This window comes from Sander lucioperca, chromosome 3 (genome assembly GCF_008315115.2).
Source record: "Sander lucioperca isolate FBNREF2018 chromosome 3, SLUC_FBN_1.2, whole genome shotgun sequence".
Lineage (NCBI taxonomy): Eukaryota > Metazoa > Chordata > Actinopteri > Perciformes > Percidae > Sander > Sander lucioperca.
In genome coordinates, this window is record NC_050175.1 from 43,729,212 (window position 1) to 43,750,862 (window position 21,651).

Consider the following 21,651-nt stretch of genomic DNA (forward strand, 5'->3'; position numbering starts at 1 on the left):
AAGGCCACTCACCTCCATATGACCTGATCACTCTTTCTCCCTCATCCTACATCCCTACTTTTTGTTACTTTAATTCAATATGCCATTCTTCCTCCCCATTCCACACTGATGCTCCTTCTGTACACAAATGTAAATGGTAAAACAGAGAAAAACTCTTAGATAAGACTCCCTGTGCCAATTGCCTCTCGCCACTTTTTATTCGCTGTGACAACCTTCTGTCCGTCAAACGCCACAATTGTCGTGTTGCCGTCGCCTTATGTCTGCCGGTGTTCGGTGTCACACACCAGCTTTAGCTTGTCACTCTCCATCTGTCGGTTAGCCTGTCACTCCTCTGTGGCCCCGCTTTCAATCAAGCCTGTCAGTCATCTTGTCCCCGAAGCAGTCTTTTGGTCTCCCCGTCCGTCAAACGCCAATTTAATTTGCTCATCAGTTCGTGAGTCCTTTCGCCGGTTTCCTCTCAGTATCATGGGACCTAGTTGAAAACAACCGTACGCTAACACTTACATAACTGACTGACATTCCCTGATTGAACCTGTTCAGCGGTGACATGTCCCAGGCTACCTTGATCTCATGGCTGGTTTGGGAAATGATAGAAGAGGGTGGGAGGGAAAACTTCATTCTCTCTTTCTCTCTCTCTCTTATTCTCTCTCTCTCTTTCTCTGTCTCTTTTTTAATCTAACTTTGCGTGTCAAAACGTCAATTCCACATCGAGGGGATGTGACAAGCTCCAGGGCCCGGGGGGGACAGCTCCAAATAGAGGGCCATGGTACAAATTGATTTTGATTTTCCTCCAAATCAGTCAAAGTGTTCGGCTTTAATGCGAGCTGATCAGGGAGCCACTTGGAGCACGACAGGACAGGGAGAGCGGGACAGTAACTGGGGAGATTAGCCCTGTCACTCCAGAGATCAGTGCCCATCACTGTTGCTCACACACACAGGGACACACACACAATACAACATTCTGGATTTCTCACAACACACACACACATCCAGTTGCACACATGCAATTGTCATTAGTCGCACTGATGGTTTTAGCTCTTGTGTATATGTGTGTAAAGTCACACAATATGACAATTTAAAGTTCACACAACCATACTTCTACACACGCTTGCACAGACACACACCTTCTCTTCTTATCTCTGTATCTGTCAGCTGTGTATTGCAGACAACAAGGTAGAGCACAGTTTCCTAAACCCTACTGGATCTTTTACATAACACCCCTGCAAACTGCAGAAGAGTCAGGCACACAGAAACAAACAGACACTCACACACACACACACACACACACACACAGGACTGTCTTTTCCTGTAGCCTATGTAGATGATACTTGGTAAGTGAGTGAGTAGAGTGTAGCTCTGCTGACATTGTCATACATATTCAGGGAATGCTTATCATTTAAGTTTAGTTTGTGTATAGCAGGAGTCCTCATAAACACATTTTAATGCTTTATTTCATCCGGTGTGTTCAGAGTGCATTCTCATAACACTGCTTTGCTTTAGGGCGTTTTGATGGTAGTTGCTGTTTGCAAAGTGGTCGGATTGGGAAAGTGATGTTCACTCTCTCACTCCTCAGATAAAACTTGGCCAAACATATCAACCCAAAATTGTTTACATCAGGTGTTCAACCGTTGAGGAGTTGAGTGAGTTTTGTGTGGTGTTCGTATATTTGTTATTCACTTTTATTTATTTTTGTACAATAACGCCATTCCAGTGTAAGTCAAAATACTTAACAGATGTTTTACTTCATATCAATTAAGCAATATAGACATCATTTATTAGTTAATATTTTCCATTTACAGTTGCTACATCAGAATTATCAACAACAATAATAATAGTAATAATAATAATAATATATAAGGACTTTATACATAATAGTAAAGGCGTGGTGGAATAAACCACGGTTATCTTCAATAAACAAATGTAACAAGGTCTGCATCAATAACAATGTGTTTGCTTCTAACTGAGCAAACTGGAAAGACACATTTTTAAATACAGTATTGCAAGGAAATCATTGAACACAAATTTGAGGAACAGAACATGACTGAGTGTGTGCTGCAGATGTCTTCACTGAACATGATGCATCTGTACTGTGTCTTCCTTGCCTTCTTGGGTCCACAGACAGCTCATCTCTTCTTCTTGTTGCTACTGGCTGCAACCTGGAATGAAGAAAACAAGTTCAGAAATGTAAGTAACTCACAAGCATATACATAGCCATACACACACTATCACATTTGTGTCTTGATTTGACATGTAGAACACTTTGGATGTGTCGGCTGTGAACAAAAAACATTGTTTACCCTGAGCACAACATCTAGAATTCCATTGTTTACTTGGCCGTGGCTCACATTGGCAACTTTAACCCAGGGTTAGGTTGATTTTCAGGGTATAACCCTGCATACTTGAGGCCAACCCTGCCCTAGAGCATGGCACACCCAAGCCCTATGGCTTTTCACACTGCACTTGGCCCAAGGCTAAAGCTACCTACACATGATCTGCGGTAAAACCGCTCTGCGCTGGCCATTCCATTGTTTTCCTATCGGGAGAGTAGTGCCGCCCAACTAGGCGGATCGCCGCGCACTGCTCGGAATTGCCGCTGAGCACTGCGCTCAAAGTTCAAATTATTTCACATTTGACCTTGATGCTGCTGACCTTTCAAGGTTTAACCAATTCCAATGACAACCAATCTCTGGGATCTCCGTTTTCTTCATTTTCAATCATGTCACCGTCCATACTACTATGTGCTAACGTTACCACCATCAAGCCGCAATGATTTGCCGCGAATGAATGCCGCCGAATCTGTCGAGTCGTCTTGTAGTGGTGCGTCAAGTGCAACGTATATTCCCATCCAATTAGATTGAATTTGGTATTGATGACGCGACAAATACTAATGGTAACTCCACTGAAATTAAGTGGTAACTTAGTAACTAAGTAACTAAAGTTGTAAAATGTAAGGAGTAGAAAGTACCGATATTCGTGTTAAAAATGTAAGGAGTAAAAATAAAAAGTCGCACAAAAATAAATAGTAAAGTAAAAATATCTGAAAAATCTACTTGAGTACAGTAACAAAGTATTTGTACTTTGTTACTTCCCATCTCTGCTGAGAGGTCTGGGTGGTTCATAGTGTAGCAGCAGATCAGAAATGTATTTTGGCTCTAAACTGTTTAGTGATTTATAAACCAGCAAAAACTATTTTAAAATCAATTATTTGAGGGACAGGAATCCAGTGCAAAGACTTCAGAACTGGTGTGATGTGATCCACTTTCTTGGTCTTAGTGAGGACTCGAGCAGCAGCGTTCTGAATCAGCTGCAGCTGTCTGATATTTTTAGGGAGACCTGTAAAGACACCGTTACAGTAGACTTTGGTCTATAGGGACTCCCTTCTTTCTTGGGCTACTTCTTCTGGCTTCCAATGTTCATTCTTGCAAGGTCTCTTAGCATATGATGAAGAAGCATCATAGGCAGCCCTGATCTTTGGATGGTATGTACTGCCTGAAGTGGCAGCAACCCCTGAACGGCATAAGCTCATCACAGTGACTTAAGTCCAGAGTTGTAAAACAGGGAAAGGCGATCCATCCACTTGTCCCACACTGACCTTATTGAAGCTAGCTTTTCTCTGTCGCCAAGCTGGTCTGGTGTCTTGGTTATCAAAGCGGATAATGATGTGGAAGTTTTCCAAAGACATGCTACCCGGAAAAGTAATCTTCCAGTTTCTGCATCCCACAGGGATTCTGTAGATTTGATCTCCTTCAACTTTCCTCCAAAAACACGCCTTCCCATCAAATTAGTGCACGCCTAGTTTACAAGCTTGCCTCCTGTCTTTTATAACCAAAGCATTAGAAAGTACAGCTACAAATTTAAGTTATGTGACCAAGAACAAAGTCAGCAAGGTATTCTTTGTCGAGATCAAGTTTACATTGAAGCCAAGTACAGTATATGTACCTTTTATTTAGCATGACATTGTCGTTAACAGCCTACATGTCATCTGTCATGTTTTACGACTCAGAATTATGTCTTTGTTCATCATCTGTGAACACATCAGATTTCCACAGCCAGAGAAACACAAAGCAGTGCTCGAATTACGTGAGAGCCAGAGGGAGCCGAGCTCCCATAGAGTGAGGACTGGCTCCCATGAAAGCAACAAAGTCAAAAATCTGAGGGGGTCTCTCACATCTGAAGGTGTCTGCCATATGTGGCATTGTAATTTAATCTTAAACAACGCTCATTATCCATCCCTGTGCGGTCTCTTACCATTAAAGACGTTAAATTAAAATATGAAATATAGGCTACTACGGGACGTAGACCTGAGCCTACCCTACACTCATGAACGCAGCATGACTGCACTTCACCACCACACCACTAGGCTATGTGAGCAAACCGCATACGATCCATTTGACAGCACTCGCAAGTCCGAAGAAGTCACCTTGCTTTTAGCTTAATGTGCTTTTGAGGTAAATACCACCAATATATCTTAAATAAATAAATCTGTAGCTAACCTCTGCCATTCAGAGCTCCGGAAAAGTTCCAAGATATTTTGAAAACACCTACAATGCAATACAATGCAATCTCTGATGGCGGAATATTCAGTGAATAGGCTTCCCGACAATATCGCAGTGCAAATTCCAAAATTGTTCGTCTATTTATTTCCACGGTTCAACACACGAGATGACTGAACACCCAGGTGTTGTTATCACTACATGTACATTATAAGAATAGAACATAGTTTGGCTGTGCAATGGCTTTATTCATTTCTGCCAGTTAGTGCATTTTCCTTGTGTAGAAGTTAAAGACTAGATGCATTATTGTGTTTGACACTGAGGAGATCTGAGACGGTGGTCTGGTTCAAATGAGTTACTTTTTATTTCATTTTGAAATTGAGAATGACACTCAGACTAAATCATTAAGTCTATTTCTTTGTATTGCAAAATTGAAATGAAATATGGACTATTACAATCAATGATATTTTGAAATTAATTAAAAGGACTCCATTTCTGTAAAAAAAAAAAAAAAAAAAAATCTCTGTCTGTTGTGTGCGTGTGTCAAGTTATAGCCTAGGCCTACCACCACTCGCGCCTAGGCTATTTAATTGTATAGCCTTGTTTGGCTATGTGCAGGGTGTGCCAACTTTTTTTTATGAGATAGAGAGACCCCCTTAAAGACAAAAAGATAATTCGAGCACTGACACAAAGTGTTTGTTCTGGTCATAGTTCAATTATAAAATCCAAGTGCACCATGGAGAGTCTATCCTGCCTGGCTGCTGACAGCGCTGTCAGCTGAAGAGCCAATCAAACTGAACAGAAGAAACATTAAGCACTGGACCAGAGACCATCGGAGCAGCAAACAGTCACGCTGTTCTGCGTCACACTGCCCTCCATTGCGCTGCCCTCTGTTTCCATCACAGTTAGTTTTTGTAGTTAGGTAATTTTAAGACAAGCGTCGGTTTGTAAAAGTTTACAACCTCAGTTATCTTGTGCTACTGTGTACTATGATGCAGCTAAAGACAAGTGCAGTGATCCAACTGACAAAATGCGAGGATTCAGGGGCTTCTCAGCTGATGATTTGAAGCCCTAACTTCAAGTCTTTCTCATTTGTTTACTATGATCACAATCTTTCTATAGCCTTAACCATACCATTGCCATGCACAGGAGGATCATTTTGAAAATGTTGGCATTGGACATTAAAAAAAAAAGAAAAAAGAAATGCGTTCAATATCAAAGTGCTTGTTTGGCGACAGGACTGCATTTAACCCACAATTAACTCCTGAAATGTTTAAAATTTCAGTTCAGATTGTCATTTTGCTGTTTATTCACCACAAACAGCAACTCCACCAACCATCGTTGTAGTCAAGTCTCGAGTCCCCAGTGTTTGAGTCCGAGTCCAAGTCCGAGTCAATAAAGAAGAGTCCGAGTCCAAGTCGAGTCACCATTGCCAGCGTTTGAGTCCAAGTCTGAGTCCCGAGTTCAGGGCATCAAGGTTGAGTCTGAGTTGAATTCCAAGACCTCACGATCCAGGGCCCATCCCTCTGCGTCGTTCTAATGTGAACATGTATCATGAACTACAGTCGCAGGTGGAGGACACACGCCCTGCCCTTCAATGAAATAGTTACAGACTAAATATATATCAATATCCTATCACACTGTTATGACATATTACACATAAAAGTAGTCAGAAACTTCATCTAACTTCCGAGTCCGATTTCATAAATCCTCAAGTCCAAGTGATGAGTGCGAGTCCAATTCGAGTCACAAGCCCAGAAAATAGCGTCTCGAGTTGAACTCAAGTCCGAGTCCAAGACTCGAGCACTCCATCACTGGTACCAATTCAGTGGTACAACTTTGTTATTATACACTTGGGTACTCTCGCATTGACAGACCTTCCTCCACAGTGCTGCGGAGAAGGGTCTGGCTAGTCCACACAGCATTACGGGATGGGAGAAAAGTTGCTCTGGTTTATTGGCATTTCTTTAAATCATCATCTTGGGCAGCGCTAAGGTGCTGGACGGAGCAACGGTGCCTCTGCAAAATAGCCTCGGGAAGGAACTTGTTTTGGTGGAACGTGTGTACGTTCAAAAGTTGTTTTAGACTTGCAACAGAAAACTCAGATTGGACAGATAGTCTAGCTAGCTGTCTCAATTTACCCTGCAGAGACCTGAGGAGCAGTTGGGGTGGCACCTGAACAATCCTGGAAATGAAACGTCATCGATATAGACTATACACCTGGAAAATTAACATTGGTCAAATGGCTACTGGAATCTCTTTGACATGTCGTCTGGTTTTGTTGTTGAGCAGGAAATGAGGATGCTTCTTTTCAGCATACTTTTATTTCATTTTCAGTCATACTTCGTAGAAGGCACATCACCCTGTATGTGTGAAAGTGTAACGCTGGGCACGGGGACCGACAAGATGCCCTGGCCTATCCACTCAGTACATCTCCTTGTGCCAGTGTCTTCTCATTTGCAAGAGCTTGATGGCCTTGAACTCTGAGTGGATGGGAAGTGACAGCATCAAAGCCTGAGCTGAGCCAGTCAAACTTCACAGCCCCTCCCGTTGGCCAGAAAATCCCACGACGAGGGAGGAAGGGAGGGAGGGAAGGAAGGAAAAACAGAGAGAATGAAGGAGAGAAATAGAGACAAAGGAGAAGTTTTGAGGGAGGCAACACAGCTCAGCCCATCATTGCAGTGCACCAACCAACCGCTTCCCATTACCATCGACCATGTCAACTTAGTGGTCTTCAAACCCTAAGAGGTAAAAAGCCTCTTGCGTGACAGCAACACTTCTCTTTGAATATATGCATACATATTCATGCACATATACAGCCATATATTTCTTACTCCTACCCCTGATCTCACTTTCATGCCAGTTTAAGTCGTGTTATGTTTTTTTATAGACCCTAAAAGGCCTGAGAGCGGATCAGAGGCCTGTTTCCCATGAGGTCAGCACTTTCCCCCAGCGCCAGGGATGAGCTTTAAGGTGCCTTGTAATGTGCAAGGAGACGGGATCTAATAGATTGATACACAGGTTTTGACATGCTATTTGAGCGTGCAGGCCCGCTGTAATTGGCCACGTCATCATGCATTAAATTAACGATATATAGAGGAGTGCCCTGAGACGAGTGTCTTGGCCCGATCCGTCAGCCATCAGTGCAAAGTGCATGTGACAGGCCTCTCTGAGAGGAGGAAGAGGAGAGAGGGGGAGAGGAGGAGGGAGGTGCTTTTTTAAACTATTACTCTGATTGACATCTGAGCTCAAACTCTTTGTCTCTTTCTCTACTTGCTGGCTTGCTCTCTAGTCATCTCAAAGCCATCCAGCCATCAGGGAGTCATTCACACCTGGTATGCAATAATAATGCACTCCTCTAGCTCACAGGACAGAAAACTAGAGCTACTCTCAATATAGAGGAAATACTTCAAGAGGACATACCGTGAAACGCTAACTTTGTCAATACATACATTTGGGTATCTGGAGTGCCTACCAACCCACAAACTGTGAAATAAGACGACCCCGGTCATTTTTTTGTGGGCAGCCTGGATCAGAAAACATGGGATTCAACATGCCATTCAGATTTGGCTCCCCTTTGTGTCACATATATATACACTTTATTTAATCAGGAAATTTACATTTACAAGTCAGACCTGAGTACAAAATGAAAATTCAAACAAAAAATACAATCAAATGTAAATAAGAAATTTAAATTTAAATATCAAGACAGCAGTATGCAGGCGTAATTGGAAAAAAAAATGTATAAAATTATTTCATACAAATAAGTTAATAAAATTAAAAACACATGAATCAACCCATTGGTATTACTGCATCCAATTTGAGATTGCTCTGTAAATTATTCCAGAGAAATGGGGCAAAATATCTAAAGGCTGTCTTACTAAGATTACTGTTAACTTGAGGGACAAGTGTAAGCCAGTGTTTTGAGTATGGTCTCTTTGGCTCAGGAGTGAAGACAGGTAGGGGGGCAATTTTTGTAGCAATCCCTTAGAGATGAAAAGGTGAAAGTGCTGATCTCATCTGACAGAGAGGGAGGGCCATCCTACCTTCTGATATACTGTAGAGCACAATGATGAGTGCCATATGGGTCCCCAGTTATAAACCTAAGAGCAGAATGGTAACCAGAATCTCAAAATTTTAGGTTAGAGATGGGGGCATGCCTATACATATGTATCTCCATAATCCAAGACAGAAAGAATGGTTGCTTCCACTATCCGTTTCCTACAAAAGAAAATGGAAAACTGTTTCTGCACAAAAAACCTAGCTGAACTTTCAGTTTCCTACTAACATTTTCAATATGATTTTTAAAAGTAAATTTGTCATCAATTAAAATTCAGTATTTGTAAAGAGAAACTTGTTCATGTAGGCTCATTAGAATATACCCAAATATCAGTAATTTTGAAAGTTCACTCAACTCTCTTAAACCTCCTGTTGTCCTCGGGTCAAATTTGACCCATTTTCAAAAAGTTTCTATATCAGAAATGTGGGTTTTCTTTCAACCAAATTGTCCAAAAAAAATAACTTGGATGGTTCCCTACAACGCTGTTCACAAGTAAAATAAATGATCAATTCCCTACTTTCATTGAATTTGGGTTTTTTATTCAATTTCATAGCATTTGAAAAAAAAAAAAAAAAAAAAAAACAATAAAAGAAAGTTGACAAAAATGTCAGAAAAAGATTCAAAAACATGGGGGAAAAAAACAACAAAAATGTCAAAAAGCGTGTCATGGAAACGTAAGCCCACCCACGATCTTTTCCTAAACCTAACTGCGTCAATAGTGATGCCAATAGTCCAGACCAAGCGCGTTAAGATAAAACGCCTTTAGATATCACGCTAAAGGAGACTTTTAGCCAAAGGCACCTGACCAAGCGTCCGTATTTTACGGGATGGGAGCGAGAATCTGTTGTACCTTTGAGCAAGTCAAGGCTTTCATCAAGTTAGCTAGTGATACTACTAGCAACTGTAATTGTCAGAAGGCCCTCACACCAATCAATGACAACATCTGGAGTTGCTCAGCATGGGTAGCTTTTAATGAAATTCGAATCTGTCAAACAAGGCCTCGATTCAAAGAAAAGAATGGAAATTCTATTATTAGCTGCTATGGGAATTAGACTTTGCTCAGGTATGTGCAAACGGTGCCCAGATAGGTTTGCAGGGGTGACGAAATTATTAAAAAGTCTCACCTCGGGCCCCTAATCACCTAAGGCCTGCTGCTTTATGTGAATGGCACGTGTGTGTGTGTGTGTGTGTGTGTGTGTGTGTGTGTGTTCATACATAAGTGTGCAGGCATATGTGCCCACCTGAATGCGTGTGTGTGTGTGATGGAAACACTGACTCCTCTGATCTTTAAATTACCTCCGAAAAAGAGAGCGCTGACCTTTACACAGAAGTTATATAAAGTTCAATTTAACGAGCCTCTCCTCTATGATTTATTAACCTGGAATCTGAAGTGGAGCTTATTTCTTCACCGATGTGCCACTTGGTTTGCTGCAAGAAGTCAGGGGCAGAGAGAAAAGAATCACCTGTGGAGAATTTCAAGAGTTTTGCGACTCTTTCCAAGTTTGTATCGGTGTGCGTTACCCGCTCTCTTTCTCTGTTTTGTCTCAGCTATTCCCCAGATGAACATTAGGGCTTGTATATTAGCTCAAGTGGCAGCTCAAAAAAGACTCGGGCATTGAAAAGCAATCATGAAAAGTGAGTCATGCTTGTGTGCCGTATATGTCAGTTCATTTCCCCCTTCTTTGGTCCTTGGTTTGCTTTGACTTTCATGTCATTTTATCCCTTCACCTCCTCACTGCTCTGTAGTTAAAGAACCCTCGCATCCTCCGCCCTCCTCCCCCTCACTGTACGCTACAGCTCAAAAGAGCAGGTTTGTTTTCTTAAGACGGGGAGAAAGGAGGGGCAGTTGTAGAGTCAAGTAAGATGGAGCGAGACAGGCAGAAAGGACAGATGTAAACAATTGAGACGAGAGGTTGAATGACGAGAGCGAGAGAGAGAGAGAGAAAGACGGAGAAAAAACGGAGGATGGGAGGATAAGAGGGAGGGAGATCTCCACAGAGCAGCCGTGCAGTGTTTGAAGCAGGAAGCTGGCTAGACAACACAGGCAGCTTTATTCCACAGACACAATGAGCGAACGCCACAATGGGAGTCATGCCGAGAGCGGGCCTGCACTACAGCGAAGCCGCGCACACGGGATTTAAGCGAGCACACACTTCAAGATCCACCCCATGAAAAGGAAAGGGAGGGGATATATCTTACACACAGACACCCGGCGGAGAAAAATAGAACACAAAACGCTATCTGGTGCGCTTCTTTTGATGAAAACATTTTTTGAATTGTGTGATGTTTGCTCACCCTTTCATAACAGCTGCAGGTGCATTGTGTCTACCGAGCACCTTTTTTGCTGTTTTTGAGAGATGATCCCAGCATTAGGGTGAATGGAATGGGGGAGGGGGTGGGGGGGGGGAGTAAACAACATAGGTGCAGAGCTGCTTAAACAAACCTCTTGTCCAAATCTGTTGTTTGTCATTTGATGGGGATTTTATGTCATTTTTTTTTTTTTTTTTTTATGTTATCCTCCCTTCCCTCACTACACCTGGGCCTTGAAGCCACACTCCTGCTCTGTGTTTCTAAAGCTGTCGGGACAAATTTGCATAGAAAAGCCGTTTGCATATCAAACAGCTGGGATGCAGAGCTCACATCATCTTTCATTGATTTACAGGGAGATGCATGTTGCGCTGACACGCCGGAGTGCATGTCCCCTTTACCTCCATCTGCCCTTTGTGGGCATATCTTAAACGATTACCGGGCGGCTGGGGCGAGAGTGTGTGTTTGTGCACGTGTATGTCTGTTACGCCATTGTGCAACAATGTGGGTTTGTGTGCTCTTGTGTGACGGACAATGTGGGTGTGTGTGTGTGTGTGTGTGTGTGTGTGTGTGTGTGTGTGTGTGTGTGTGAATGAACATTGGACCTTCACCACCACACACACACACACACACACACACACACACACACACACACACAGCTGCGGTCAGCCCTCTCCTTGATAGGGTGCAGCATTGCTGCTAATAAGGGTATTCGTCACGCCAACAGCTCGCCGTGACAGCGCTCTCCTCGACCGGCCGCCTCACAATTGTCCCTCAAATATGAACTTATCATTTAATTACAGCTGGGGAAGGACTTGATTGCCTTGTCAAGATGCAGGTTAGTTAAGAGGAGAGAGATCTTGGCTGGGGACGACCTCACCGTCCTGACAAGCGTTCAGTTCATCACGGGATCTTCTCAGCCTCACGTCCGCCCCACATTGAGATCTCATTTCTCCGCCTCTTCCTTGTCTATATAGCTATATAGTCCCTCTTAATTGCATGGTTTTTTAACTGGTAACCCTTTTAGCAGGCTTTACCTCTAAGAGAAATTGCCTTCAGGACGTGAGGCAGTTAAGTGTATTTTTTCAGTGCACCTCTCATGAGGCGTCACCAAAGCAACTATTCTCATTTCCACTATTTTAGTAAAAACTTGGGCTTTAAGTTCACAAACAGAAAGTCAAAATATGAAACTCTGGGATCAGTGGTGGATCCTTCAACTTTCTAAAATGTGAGGATTTTTCTGCATTGAGTACTTTTATTTTTAATACTTGAAGTACATTTTCCAGTTAACACTTACGTTCTTTTACTTAAAGCCTAACTCTCGCCAAAATGCAACCTAGGGTATTTTTGTACCCGAGTCAAACTTTCGTTTAGGATTAATCGTTTAATTAGGACGGAAGTGCCACTTTTAAGATTTACCGTATCTTCGTTTTGAGTCAAATGGCCTTTTGAATGGGAGTGCTAGGGGCACTACTATGATTGCATCAAAATCACTATTTTTAAAACACACTAAAGAAGGCTCGACACAACATGAAACTTTGCTCGAAGTATCACCAGGGGCTCTACACATGAACTCGAGCATTGACAACATTGTTTGTGTACACAAACTCTTTTTGACTGGCGAGATGGCAGCGACCGGAAAAACCAACTGCTAAATTGAGTCGTTCTTTTTAGTAAACTCTGTGTACACAAACAATGTTCTCAATGCTCGAGTTCATGTGTAGAGCCCCTGGTGATACTTTGAGCAAAGTTTCAGTGTTTTCAGTGTTTGTAGTGTTTTAGAAATAGCGATTTTGATGCGATCATAGTAGTGCCCCTAGCACTCCCATTCAAAAGGCCATTCGACCGAAAAACAAAGATACGGTAAATCTTAAAAGTGGCGTTTCCATCCTAAATATGCTTTTAAACGAAAGTTTGACTCGGGTACATTCACAAAAAGACCCTAGGTTGCATTTTGGTGAGAGTTACGCTTTAAGTACATTTTCAATGCAGGACTTTAACTTGTAACAGAGTATGTTTACAGTGTGGTATTAGTACTTTTACTTCAGTAAAGGATCTGAAGACTTCTTCCACCACTGCCTTGGATTGTTTCACGTTACAAATACAGTACATCAAATGAAAACGATTAAGGCCCCAACACATTTGTTTTCAATTATGAATGCAGTTTTGTGTGAATGCAGAGTTAATGCGGTTTGCTGGTGGGTAAGTGTCGGCTGCTTTGCATGTTGAAATCCCATTCCTTCGCTTGCCCTAAATTAGTCCAGTGTCTGAGGTAATGAAATCACTCACGACATTAGGAAGTAACTTGGCATTCCTTTTTATTTCCTGTGCACTGTTTAAGAGTTCTCCTGGGGGAAACGGGCTCTTGCCAATGAAAGTTCCACCCTGGCATGAGCTGAGCCTTCCCAAATGAAGACATATGTCACTAAGAGAGAGAGAGAGACTGGAGCAGAAAGGCCTGGAGAAGTTTTTAATCCGGCACATACCTCTCTGTTAACAAAAAGGCCCTCATAAATCCAACCTTTCCAATGAGACACAAATGAAATTTGGAGCCTGAAGTTTTTTGCCGTTTCTCTCCTGGATGATTGGAATGAATATGGGGTAGTTACAGTTTAATATCCTATTATGTGTGTCTGTTTGACTTGCCTGGTTGCCTGGACTTGTCATTTCTTTCTTTGTCTCTTGCTCGCTGGGACTTTCCAATATTTTCCAGCGCTTACGAACGTTTGTAAGAGCCCAAATATGCTTTTTTCATTCGACATGTTGGGCCCCCTGAGTACGATTTGTGTAATTTAAGAAGGTTGAGTCTGTAGCGCATGATGTGTAAACCAGCTCAAAATGTGCAGCTACGGACAAGCCATTTCACTTGACAAATGGAAAATATCATTCAATGACTGACCGAATGTTTAAAATGTGTAAAAAAAAATTAAAAAAAAGTACAAGAGCAATCCAGCACAGAAATGGAATCTCATAATGCAATTTTTTAGGAGACCACCAAAGTTTATAAAAATCTAATTTATCACCGCGGAGAAGCGCTCCGAAAAAAAAGGCGAAAAAAGGCATTTGTGTACTTTACCTCCTTGCTATCAGCTGTCTTTTCAGGCAAACGTGCAACCCTCCTCCTCCCCTTCCACCTCTGGTCATCATCAACCACGGCAACCTGAGTCCCTTTTCGGCAGACAGCTCCTTTGTTCGGTCTCCGGGTTCCTTCTCCGCCATCACCAGTGTCTAGGCTCCATCGGGGGGAATATGTCTGGCTTCTCTACCCCTTTAAAATATTTTTAACAATGGAGTCTAATCCTCAAAGACTCTGTACATTTCATATTATGCTTATGTACAATAAATATTTGCATATCTGTAACAAAGTCTCTCCTGATTGTGTGTAAATGAACAGTCTGGCTGCAGCTTTAAGTTTAGATTGACTCTGAATGGTTTAGTGTAACATTAGTAGTTGCTGCAGTAGCTGCACTTAACAAATTTCTAGTTCTTATAAAACCCTACTGATACTGGATTATTATAGCCAATACTAATATCAAGATCTGAGAACCCTAACCCTACATAAGTTTATGACACTCTTTATGAAGGAGTTACGTAACGTAAAACAAGCACGGGCTAAAAGGAAGACTGCTTTGTATCGATGATTCTCTGTCTGGAAGTGACATTCCCTGTTATTCATTTATTGATTTTTTGTATCTGAAGTTTTGTTTTATGTATGAAATGTTTAGTTGTAGTTGGACAATTTATGGGGTACACTATTGTGTTGTGGCTGCTGTAATATGTTTTCTTTGTTCTTTATTTTGTGCACAGTAGAGTATGTTGTGTATGGACATTGGACCGGAAGCTGTTGATGAAATTACTTTTGTATTGGTGTCATGTAATTCCGTGTGGGATAGACCACTTAGTTAGCCTGGCTCCGCCCTCCCACGTACTTCTGCTCAATTTTCATTTTCCTTCAGTACTATGTCTGGGTTTGCGGTATATTCTTGGGTTTTCTCCGGCCAAATATTTGGCGGTCCAATCAGCGAACAGAGGGAGTGCCTGCGAACGATGACATTGAGGTTGTGACGTGCGCTAGTTTGAGTTATAGTTCTGTAATGGCAGCGGAGAAAGATGCGGTCTGTTGTGGCAACGCTGCCAAATATCCAGAAGTTAAAGCCCGAGCAAGAACAATCTTTGCTGAGTTTGGTTGGTGGCCATGATGTTGTGGCCCTCCTCCCCACGGGGTTCGGGAACAGTTTGATTTTCCAGCTCGCTCCGTTAGTGGTGAAGGAGTTGGCTACGGCTAACACCAGGAATGCTAAGCCGATAGTTGTTGTCTCCCCTCCTGTTAGCCTGGTCCTACCAGAGAGTACGTAGGAGGGCGGAGCCAGGCTACCAGAGTGGCTCTGGGCAGATCTAATAGTTTTAAACCTCAACAGAGTACCCGCCTTCAAGGAAATTAACACTTGTCAATGGAGACTCTCTGTACAAATGAAATGTACCAGAGTCTGGTAGGACCAGGCTATGACTTAGTGGCATGACCTGTAAATGAAATATCATATCATATATCATATATCATATACATTGTAACTGTCAGGCAGGTTTTTTTCACAACCTGGTTTGTTCCCAAAATGTTCTTAATCATGGCTTATCAGTGATTTACAAAGGATTAGTAAATGTATTACGAACAACTAGCAATGCCATTTAGTATTTTTTAAAGGGGTGCCTTATTAGAAAGTGGCACCAGAAAATCTAATATTAATGTATCAGATGGTGTTAACATAAACTGTAAGATCTGGTGGGCATATATTTTTTCACATGCATGCGTGTGAATGACAAAGAATTGAGTTAGGGAAAGTAACACTGTGATGAAAAAGGAAAGATCTACATTTTGTACCAAAGTAAAAGCAGCCTGACTTGTCTCTTTACCGATGGAGGCAAGAACAGACAAGAAGGAGTTGGTTCTTCTTCAGAAAGGACACACGCCCATCATCAGCCAAGTGCTTTCTTCCCATTTCCTTTAATAACGTCTCATATCTGTTCTTTTTTGTTTTTACCTGGGCGCTTTTCCTTTTCCCCACCATGTGATGAACCTGGTAATGCGCTGAATGCAACGTACACACATTCCACATCTGCATCATATTCGGATGTGACAAGCGTGGAGGAGTAATTGATTACATTAATAGCTAATTGCTGGCTCATAATTGGATCTGACTCAATTAAAAAAACCTCTGGGTGATAGTAATGAAACAGGGCGCTGCGGCTGAGCGGGTGGCGGCACGGCCACGCACGCCGGTGTTCCATAGGCAGAGAAAGAGAGAGAGAGAGGGGGCGGGGGGGTGTAGTGAGCTCTTGATACACCTGCAATGCTAAATCATAAGCGCCTCACTAGATAGAGGCTGGCCTGGGAATGCTTTGTGCTGTTTTTGCAATTCCTCAATGCGGATTTATATCTTTTGCTTTGGGAAAGGTTGTAATATTTCACTGGGTGTGCGGCAGTGGGAGTGCACACGCGAGGATTTGGAGTGGGGGGTTAGGGCTGCTGGAATACGGTATCAGCATATATTGTAATTTCATTTTGATAAGGCCATGCTTATAGCCTGGTATGGCTCATCTTGAGCAGAGTGAAGCGGGGTGTTATTTTACATATTCCCCCTGCTCAGGGACACTGAGGTGCCATCATTAGCAAGGCTACGCTAAAAGGGGATAGCATCTGCAAATTAGGACAGGTGCTCAACTAGCTCAACACACTGGGATGCTGTGATAACACAAACGTGGCTTGACGTCAGTTTATTTCCTGAAATGCAGATTTGATGTGTGCTGATATTTGTCTCTGTAGCCTACATGTGTTTAGTTGACTGTATGCAAATAGGTAAACATTAATATTCCTGCACAAGGGTGTATCTTCGGTCCTAATCTTTGTGTATGTATTTCTGCATCTTTGTATCTTCCATTCTGTCTGCATGCATGCGTGTGTGTGTGTGTGTGTGTGTGTGTGTGTGTGTGTGTGTGTGTGTGGCGTTCCCTACCTCCACCGCCCTGTCAGAATTTCCTTTCAAAGCCGTCTGATCGGGTCGGGCCTCATCAGCCTGTCACCGAGGCCTATTTCATTAGGGCTGCCGCTCTCCGTCCGTCCGCCCCGCCGAGCACAAGAGCTGAAACACATGCGCAAATTAAATCAACATCCAAACTCACTCCCATACACAAAGCAATTTAAATGATATTCATTAGAGCGATGACAAGTCCTGATGAGCCTTTCAGTACTGCAGAAAGGAAGGGAGAGAGAGATTGAGACACAGAGTGAGGGGATGGAGGACCCCCCCCCCCCCTCCATCAGCTCTTTGCCAACTTTGTTACATGGACACTCAGGTGTGGCGGACATCAATGCACCTCCACTTAAATAAAAGAAGAGATTATAGGGAAGGAAATTCTCCAAGCATTGTTTTATCATTTGAAAACTTTTGTTAGTACAGTAACATGTAGTACACTGTGTGCACTATGTACTAGTGTAGTGCTTGTTTTTTCACTTTCATTTTTATTAAAAATGAACGTACTTTCTTGCTTGTGTGTACTCCGTTTCGCATGAGGTGAAGACAACGTGTCCTCCGGAGCAACCGCTGTAGCTTCCTAGGCTACTATATTCACAAATTGGGTGTCCCTCCCCTTCCACTATGTAGCCAAGTCTTGCATTGCCGGCACTACTTCCACAGCGCTGCGGAGGAGGGTCTGGCTAGTCCACACAGCATTCCTGGATGGGAGAAAAACGTGATCTGGTTTATTGGCATTTCTTTAAACCAATCACAATTGTGTTGGACGCAATAACTGTGTCTCTGCAAAATAGCCTCGGGAAGGAACTTGTTTTGGTGGAACATGTGTACGTTCAAAAGTTGTTTCAGTCGTGCAACAGAAAACTCAGATTGGACAGATAGTCTAGCTAGCTGTCTGGATTTACCCTGCAGAGATCTGAGGAGCAGTTAACCATAGTCCTCATAGAGTTTACAATGCCAACACAAAGAAAGTGGAAGGTGAGGGACATTCGGCAGATCTTCCAGCAGCACGAAGCAATCCCCTAAATGAATCGTCGTCGATATAGACTACCAAGATAGTGACCATTGAGGGTGAGAGTGTCCAGCCTTCCGCACTCATCTTGTTGACCATTATGAGTGCAGCATCCTGGTACTCATAGTGCATTTGCCATACTTGTCAATGTGAAGTACTAAAGTACCCGATTTGAGACACAACAATGGATACTCAGCAGTATCAGCATTGCCTAACGGGGAATGTTAGTAGTTGATACGGAAGTTGCGGTAACAGCTGCTAAAGGCAGTAAAAGTTTATATTTTGAATTTTGATCTGAGTAGTTGTTTCTGTAGTCGACTTACAACAACCTGTACAGATGTGATCGCTTCCATTGTCGCCATTTTTTCAGGCTGTCATAAGAAGATGACGTTGAAGTGTTTCCAAGGGGTACAAGGTGTAGGACTAAAGCAGCACCTAATGGAAAAAGACAAGTAGTTCACTGGTCAGTTGACTGGTGAAACATTGACCAATCAAATGGCCAGTGAACTAGCCAGTGAAGTAGCCAAAGACTTCTTGAATTCCAACAGTGTGATCCAATACATACATACAGACAACGTTTTAAATAAATAAATAAAAATAAAACTTGAAACTATCAAAAGACAACTTTAAAAAAAGAAAGCAATATACTTAACTATACCAAAGAACGTGTTTGTGGCAGCACCACTTCTTTACCCCCTGAGCAGCAAAATGCCACTGTCTTTATAGAGCTCTCAATTTACCTGACTGCACCACTATCTCCCAGAGGTGGGCCTACAAAACATTTCTCACATTACAAAAAACTCCACACAGCTATACTCACTTTATGCTCCTCTACACAATAAAAGAACTATTTACGAGGTAAGTAACTCTCCCGATTACCGCTCAGACAAACAAACAAACGAACGCATGAAACATCTCTACACACAAGAAACCCCCATCAGTTGATTTAGTCCAATGACGTCAGTGATGACAACAGCATTAATACACAGGAAATGCTCGACGGCTCCTCCCCAAAACGTTCCTGAACGGTGGACTAGACCAAGGAACAAAGAAAAGGTGAGTGTGGAGAAACAAACATTTAACTATTCAAACCTGCATCTTAAAAAAATCTAACTGAAACTAAACCGGTGTATTACTGTTGCACTTGTACTTATGGAATGTCACCAATATAAGAGCAAAGAGAACAGCTAAACACTGCGTTATCATGCATTGGAATACAGAACGTGACATTGAGAGACCTAGTAAATCCCCCTAAGAACCAATCAGAGATAGTGGATATCTGCAACAGGATTAACCCTCTGAGAATGGCGATACCTTGAAATGATGCAGAGACTGACCTGTGAGAGGCAGCAATGTGCAGGAAAGCCAGAAGAAGTACAAGAAGAACTGTGGTTGTGGGTTTGCTTTAAATTAAACCGGTACTCGATGTGAAAATGTAACAATTTTAACACAATAGTAGTAAGTGCTAAGATGTTACACAAAAGCAAAAATCATAGCAAACTGAAAATGAATACAACATGAAAATAGTTAGAGCATTGTGTAAAATAAATGTGGACAATTTATGTAGGCAAGCACAAAGTGGCGAGTGCAGGGAATCTCACCCACTTCGTCAAAAGTGTACGTTACTCTTTTCACCTATGTTGCCTTCCATACCTTTGCACCTACATGTGTATAATTGCACTCCTTTCAACACAAAGATGGGCTACGTTCAGCTCCAAAAAAACGTAACAAACAAATAAACGATTATTTAAACTGAAACAGGGGTGCGTTGAACACCCTGCTGTGTGCACAAGCGCGCTCCCTTTTTTTACCACGAGTTTACATACACGCCCCTACCTCTTGGATAACATCTGACACACCCACCAAAAGAGAGAAAACAAACCTCAAAGCCTGTTGCACAACGTTGCACAGGAAACATGTCGTTCAACCCAGACACCGTAGCTAAACGGTGCACAGTTTTGAGACTGAGTGTGCCCAGGATGCTTTCCACGTACAAACCTTTGATTGGCACGTTTGGTTCTCCAACCATGGGAACAGCAGTCAGTGATAATAACACAGCAATTTCGAAAAATGATTTTTAGAGTTCTGCGTTATGCAGTGTCTCATACCTCTTGAATGAGGCTACATACTTTGTATGTGCGATTGAGTATATAAATTTCCGTGTGTGTGTTCATGGTAATGACGGAACATGTCACCCAGTGCAACAGTGGTGCTCATTGATGTTTATTTGAACAACAATAGAGCTTATATGGCACAGAGGAATACTAGATATCAGGCTTAAGAGACACGACAAACAATACCTGTTCATAGAATCAATTAAATGTTGGTTTTGGTCTTATCGTGGGATTTGTTGACAATCAGAAATAATATAAAATATTGCCCGGCTCATCCTTTAACATCTGTAAGTCATTTAGTTTCCATCAAACACTTATGATAATTACTATACGCATAGTCATAGCCATGGCAAGTCAACTCTGTCAACCGATTCTGATGTACGAAAACGTCACAGCCATTCTCTCTCCCCCTCTATTATTTTCTCTGTCTTTTCAGGCACAAGCCAATTAATTCAGGCCTCTCCTTACAGCCCCTAATTAACCCCTTCAGGACTGAAATTATGCTTAACACTGGTGATTGAGGGCAAGCCTGAAATTACCCATCCTGCTCTGTCGTAATGACAAAATTCATGTCCTCAGGTTGAAGTGTGTGTATGTGTGTGTGTTTGTGCCTCCCACACACATCTTGTCTTCTTGTGTTTGCATCTGATATCTCTTGATTACCACTATCCCTTTGTTAAAGCTATGTGGTACCTCCCTTCTCTCATTAGCATGTGCATGAAATACATTAACTCTTACTTAACACACACACACACACACACACACACACACACACACACACAGAAGGTAGTATGCTATACATTGTGTGGCATATGTAATATGTTTTTGCAGCCATTAGAGGCCTGCAGGCCCCACTGAGGGCCAATCGTCTTTTGTTCCTGCAGAGGCCAGACACACACACACACACACACACACACACACACACACACGCACACACACGGGCTCTGATGTTGTAATCAATTTGTGCCAGACGTGGTCTGGACGTGTGTGTTAATTAACATTCTTGTGGGAGGAAATAATTTAACTGCGATAATGAGCTTGAAGAGGAGCAGTGAGAGGGGTGAGATCTCCAGGATATCAGGCAAACAGAATAGAAAGCGCCCTAACTTCCCCCCCCTCCTGACTTCAGCCGGTCATGAAGAGCACATGAGGTGAGTTTAGACAGTGGCTGCAAATAAAAACTGGCAGTATCAATTTTTATCAAATGTGTTAAGACGTAATATCTGAAAGCGTTAAGACGTCAAAAAGTAGAGAAATTACCTCACATTGTCGTCCATAGGTGTGACGTATAGTAACTTTGACATTTGCATACCAGCTCAATAGTCCCAGAAGCATTTTTATTATAATGTAAATATGATAATACAATTAAATCTAATGGAAGTAGGGTTTACAACATGATTTATTTAAGGTAACGTCAATCAACAATACTTTGTTTTGTTTGTCCTTAATGCAACATAAGTCTTGTCTGAAGATTTCTGTGATCTCAAAAACAGGATGAGTGCTAGTCAAGTTTATCTAAAAAAATTCTATCAAACTTACTTATCTTAACTGTCCACCCATTGTCTCATCCAAATCTGGGTTGCTGTGGTATAAGGCAAAGCAAAATATCCCAGATGCTTCTTTTCTTTCCAAAGCTACT

General features: G+C 42.2%; 1 long non-coding RNA gene across 2 annotated transcripts; it reads right to left on the reverse strand.

Moving 5' to 3' along the window:
- Positions 1–1,684: 1,684 nt before the first annotated feature.
- On the reverse strand, positions 1,685–19,665 carry LOC116043780. 2 transcript variants are annotated; one of them, XR_004103548.1, is made up of 3 exons: positions 19,552–19,665; positions 16,869–16,994; positions 1,685–2,156 (listed from the first exon to the last, which is right to left on the reverse strand). It is a non-coding gene; the product is annotated as an uncharacterized LOC116043780 (long non-coding RNA). The 2 variants fall into 2 exon arrangements; XR_004896986.1 differs by lacking the exon at positions 19,552–19,665 and adding an exon at positions 18,557–18,589.
- Between the last annotated feature and the right edge of the window lie 1,986 nt (positions 19,666–21,651).